This window comes from Pan paniscus, chromosome 5 (assembly GCF_029289425.2).
Source record: "Pan paniscus chromosome 5, NHGRI_mPanPan1-v2.0_pri, whole genome shotgun sequence".
Lineage (NCBI taxonomy): Eukaryota > Metazoa > Chordata > Mammalia > Primates > Hominidae > Pan > Pan paniscus.
In genome coordinates this window covers 43,850,002-43,856,224 of record NC_073254.2, presented here as the reverse complement: position 1 = coordinate 43,856,224, position 6,223 = coordinate 43,850,002, and the positions used below count along the sequence as shown (strand labels likewise).

At 37.3% G+C, this 6,223-nt stretch overlaps 1 pseudogene; it reads right to left on the bottom strand.

Annotated features, from left to right (window-relative positions):
• Positions 1 to 999: 999 nt before the first annotated feature.
• On the bottom strand, positions 1,000 to 4,404 carry LOC100990023 (olfactory receptor 2H2-like; annotated as a pseudogene).
• Positions 4,405 to 6,223: the final 1,819 nt, after the last annotated feature.

The following is a 6,223-nucleotide window of genomic DNA, read 5'->3' as shown; positions in this document are numbered from 1 at the left end:
ACCTAATATTCCTTCCAAAATTGAAAAAGTTTGGTTGTAAATGGAGAAGAGAAATAATAGCTAAGAGTAAAGCAATAAACAAATGGGTTTTGTAATGAGGGAAATCTAATATTATATCAATACTGTGAAAGAGTCTAAGAGCAAGAGATGATATTGTTATAAGTTCCACGATGTTGATTATTTTATATGTTTTATCTACTATTATATAACTACCATCTGAAACATAATAGGTATATAATAGGAAAGCCATAAATATCTATAAAATGAAAGAATAATTGGGTCTGATAAAAAGATAGCCATTTTGTTACAATAAGGCCTCAGAATGAAGAAAAACACAGAAGTCTATTCCTATAACTGGGGGCCCAGAATATCAAGGCTCAAACTGAGAAACTTGCACACACACTCATCATAGTATCAGCACCAGAGAGCAGTAAATGTGGACTTTGGCATGGCAAACACTTTGCATTGGATAGTGAAAGTCACATTACATGTCAACAGTGGTCATGCTGAGACAGAGAGACAGAAGCAATTAAAACCAAGACCTGCCATATTACAGTATAGGGGTACATATAAGTTGATCAAGAAGTTTCTGTCTCAAAACGTTAGAAATCTTGTTGGGACTGAAAGCACTGGTGGAGCTTGTAGGAAAATAGAACAAAAAAAGAACGAAATAGAAAGGCATGAAATGTACTACTTAGTATTTTATTTTGCAAGTAATGTGTTTCTTGTGTCTTCTCCTCCACCCCCATTCAATTGCATTGTGTCCTTTTCAAGACAATAGCTATTAAATATATTAATTTTTATACCATACTGTGTCTAAATCTGCAATATGAAGAATTTAAGGGCCCAATTGATTGATGAAGGAAACTGAAATCTCAACCTGAACAGAATGCAGCTGTTTCTCTCCTACTTTTGGCTTAGGAGGTGTATCTCCAGCTTTTTGTGATGAGGTTGTTCTCTATTCTTAGGTTAAGCAAAGGTAAACATATGTTAACCTTGTTAGTTATTCTGGGAATCCCAGGTCCTCCTCCCAAATCTTATTAGTGCTCCCTTTACCTCCTTGTTCCTTAGAGTGGAGATGAGGGGATTAAGAGTTGGGGTTACTACAGTGTAGAAAAGAGTGAGAAATTTGCCCCATTCATGAGGATAGTGATTTTTTGGTTGAAGGTAGACACCTGTGACAGTGCCATAAAAGAGAGAAACCACAAGAAGGTGAGAGATGCAGGTGCCAAATGCTTTCTTCTGTCCTGCAGTTGACTTAATTCTCAGCACAGCCTTAGCAATAGCACCATAAGAGGAAAGGATAATGATCAAGGGCATCACCAGGAGGACAACACTGGCGATAGACATCTGAATTTCACTGTAGGTAGTATCAGTACTGGAGAGCTGAATCAGAGCTGGGACTTCACAAACATCATCATCCACCATCCGCTGGGAGCAGAAGGGTAACCGGAGGGTGGCAGGGGACTGGATCAGAGACTGGGCCAAGCCAGTCCCCCATGCCAAGATAGCCAGCTGCAGACAAAGTTTTGGGTGCATGATCATGGTATATTGCAGTGGATGACACACTGCTACATAACAATCCACAGCCATGACAACAAGGACACATTCCGTGGCCCCAAGCCACAAAAAAACATAGAGTTGAATGGCACAGCCAATGTAGCTGATGGTCTTTTCTGGGCCCCAGAAGTTTATCAACATCTGTGGAACACAGCTGCTGGTGAAACAGAGGTCTACCAAGGAAAGGTTGGAAAGAAAGAAATACATAGGCATGTGGAGTTTTGGATCCTTCAAGGACACAAGAACTATGACCATATTTCCTGCAAGAGTCAAAAAATAAAAAATAAAAATGATCCAAAAAGTATCTTCTCCAAATGTGGCTTGTTAGAGAAGCCCAGAAGGATGAAATCACTGTGGCTGTCATTGCAAATTATAATCATAGCTACTGGGGCAAATGCCTCTCTGGGGAACGGTTCAAAAGTAGTTCCTCAAAAGCCTGTGATGGTTCCAGTACAGACAGGAAGACGGGTGGTATATGACTTGTTTGATTCCTTTCTACTCAAGGATAAGATTTTCACCAGCTGTATTTTGGGAAAAAATACAAGATTTAGTGAAGTGCTTTAATCTTTGATATTCATCATTCACTCTCTCTCTTCCTCTTTTACATCTTCCTCATATTTTGTCTCTGATTAAAATTGTTCATTATAAATATTATATAAAATACATGTAAGCACCTGCTAGTGAAAATCACTTTGCTAAATATTAGATGTGTTTCATCTGTGCTCTCAAAGAGTATACATTTACCACATTTATTACATAGTTCTAATCACTGCCTATTAGCTTTATAACTTTCTCTATTTCTTTTGTTCTCTTATTTCTCTGTGACCTTGTATCTTGATTTATTTCACTCTCTGTCTCCCATGTTTCTCTCTCTTTCCTTCCCCTCTTCTCTCCCTGGATCTTCTCCCTTTATCTTCTCTTTTTTCTCTCTCATTCTCCTCTTCTCCATTCCTCCTTTTCATTCTGTCTGTTATTGATTAGCTTGAATTCTCCCTCAGCCACCTTCATGCTGTGTGATGTTAGGAAAAGTAGTTAACATTTTTGTTCTTACTTTAGTTCTTTCCTTAGATTTTGTATTTGGAAAACGGGCAAAATTAAAAACCTACATATGCTTGTTGGAGAGATTAAATGTGCAAATGTGGGAAATACTAAAAAGTGTTCTTGGCACAAAGTAACTGTTCAATGTAAGTTAGCAATAATTATCATGATGATGAAACTGTTCAATGGATTGTTCCAGAAACCAAAATTTATTACCAAAGTTTTGCAGAGCATGAGTAAAAATAACATCTAGAAAAAAGAAACATTATATTTCTACATGACCTTCTTTGATGAAGAATGATAAAGTACATTAAAGAAAACCAAAAGCTTGAAATTAGATGAAAATATTTAAAATCATTAACAATAATAACTGTGTCAAATAGATCACTCAAGCCATAATTCTAAGAAAAATTATGACATAATCTGATATTTACTATTACATCAACATACATTGTGGTGAATTCTTAATCACACTTTAATGCAGTTTGAGCAACATGATGGTATATCATGCAATTACATATGTAAAGTTTTTACATCAATATATGCTTTTGCTTTTACAAAGCTTGCTGGAGGTTATTTTCCGAATATCCTAGCCCTGTTGTCTCCTATCTACCAACCATATTCTTACCCACCTATGATAAATCACATTTAACTTTATCAACACACTAGAAGCAAATTCATTTGAAGTTCTCTCAATCAGTAGTTCTCATGCTTAAAGGGTATTAATCTACAGGTAAACCCTCAAGTACAATGTCACAGGGCATTAAGATGCACTGACCCTCATGGCTTAAATTTCACCATAATTTTACTCATGCTTGTCTTTACTATGCTGTGCATTCTAGAAAATCTATATATTCTCTGTTTTGTCTGTTTTGTGTGTGTGTTATTTTTACTTTATTTTATTTAGAATTTTTCAAATTAGTGATGAAATGTTACCAATTTGGTTGTGAATTTGAGTTTGATATTATATTAAAGTAGAAGAGTAGTTTGATGTTTTAAAGAATCTCAGTCTTGTAGATTTTTCCATGTTCAGAATCAATCTGCCTCTTATCCCATCCTTCGATTTTCATCCACTTCATAACCACTAACTACTGGTTTCGTTTTTTGTCTATTCAGATTGCTTTTCCTTTCCCCATTTTCTTTCTTGTATATTATCACCTGCAGGTCTCTACCTAGCTAGTTTTATATATGTATCCATCCATATGTCTTATCTCTTCCAGTTCCTTTTAAATTACTAATCATTGAAGGAGATGCTTTTTTTTTTCCCCTGGATCAACTATTTGTAAAAGGTCCTTGGTTAGGGGAGAGAGTCTTAGACTAGATGGTTTTTACTATGCAAAATTCAAGAATACTCTTAATCTCTGCTTCTCTTGAGATTATCCTCTTCCTGCAAATATAGTTTTCCCTGTGATTTTATTTTAGTTGGCCTCCTCTGCTTTTCAGAACACTATCTGGGGGAGTTCATGGTAAAAGCCAGTACACCTCCATTCCTATGGTTGTAAATGTAAAATACAGCATTTCTATCTCACCTTCTAAAGTAGATGCCTCTAGTACCAGTGTATCACATCTCCTCAGCCCAGCTCTAATTTCAGCAGAGCTGCAAGGGACAGTTGTGTGTGAACTCAGATTATCTCACACATACTGACAGTGACCTACCTCAAGTATGCTGTATAGGGCTTCCCTTGGCCCCAAGGCTTGTCTGACACCATGGGAGCCCATTTGGCATATAGACAAGTGCTGCCTAGAAGTACAAAATGCTTAATGACCCTAGGGGAAATCCTCCAACAATGAAGAATTTTAACTAGGAATAAATGGTCCAGCAGCTCTCCCTTCAGGCAAAAACATCCTGTGTGCTTTTCAGAAGGCCTTTAGAGAACTGAGCTCTCATTACACACAACCTGGCTAATGCATCCCTAAATTAACTTTCTTTCTTAAATGTTTCACTCTTCCTGTTCCCTGTATACATATAATACATATGTATTATATATTATACGTGTATTTTATATATTACATATATAATGTATATATTTTATATATAGATATATATAGAGAGAGAGAGATGAGAATGGAGTTTCCCAGGAAGCCGACTCAGGGATGGAGATTAGCATTTAGAAAGTTTACTAGGGAACATTTTTTGGATCAACATCTTTCAAAGGAAAGGGTGGGTAGTATGATTGAGGAAAGGAAATAATGCAAACTACCTACTTTGGAAGTTTGTAATGCAAACTACTAAAGTTTCACTGAACCCTGTAGGAAGTTCTCAATATGAGATGACAATTCATTGATGTTCTGAGCTGAGGCCAAAGGCAAGCCTTAAATCTCCTTGTTGATCAGTGTTGAATGCAGATTACATGGAAAAGGGCCATATATTTAGATGAAGCAACTCTGTTTAGCTGAGGCAACCCAGAAAGAAGGATCTCAGCTGAGCTCTATCTACCTGTAGCACGTCTAGCAGCTGAAGTAATAATGCCTTCATTCTGAAAGTGGTATCTGAGTAAAGCATTATAACTTCCAACACTGTCTATTCCTTTAATTTCAGATCTACTCCTTTGTATAAGATCTGGTGTGGGGTGGGGGAGGGGGCAGGGATAGCATTAGGAGATATACCTAATGTAAATGACAAGTTAATGGGTGCAGCACACCAACATGGCACATGTATACACATGTAACAAACCTGCACGTTGTGCACATGTACCCTAGAACTTAAAGTATAAAAAAATTAATTAATTAATTAATTAAAAAAGATCTGGGAAAAGCTCTTACAGGGCTATAGTGGGCCTCTGTATCTGGAGGAAACTTAGAAGAGGACCACCACTGCGGCTGGTCTTAAGTCCTACAAATTATAGTCACCATCTCCTTCTTACTGTTCATTCTATGTTGCTCTCACCCTTATCTGGCACCTCTCCTGCTCTCAGTAGTTTACCTGGTGTCATGATCCGGAAGTGTCTGAGCCCCTGATCACTATGGCTTTTTTTAGTTAATCTCATTGCCTTTGGTCATTTACCATCATAATTAAACAAAGTATACACTTCCTAGTGTACCTTTTGTACCCCCTAGTGGGAATATTTCCCTTTAGAGAGCTAGAACCTCTAAACTCACAGAGCTTATAATTGTGGAGAAAAAAACCACAAATTTCTCAAATGAGTTACTGGTAGGGATTCTAAGAAGGGCTGCACCTGCTTTCACCTTTTGGTTTCTAAACCATACATTCTTCCTAGTGAGGACACAGCACCGTAGAAAGATAATTGATTTAAAGTACTGGGTCTTGAAGGATGACATTTCATCTGAGCTGGAATTTCAGGTGTAGCTTCAACAGATCCCTCCATGACTCTAATAGATCACTTATGATAGTGCAATATGTGATATGGCCAATGGATTCCATGGTCATAAGTCCACTCCTACACTTTCTTTGCCATTAAGTCGGCCCTTTTTTCTGATACAATGGTATGTGGGATCTTCTGCTGCTGCGTCAAACATCCTATAAGCCTTTAGACAGTCATGCTGGCTGAGGACTTATGTTCAGGAATAGAAACCCATGCCTGGAGTATGTGTATCTATTCCTACCAAAAAAAATTGCTACATTCAAAGTAGAAAAAGTCCAGTGTCATCAACTTGACATTAAATA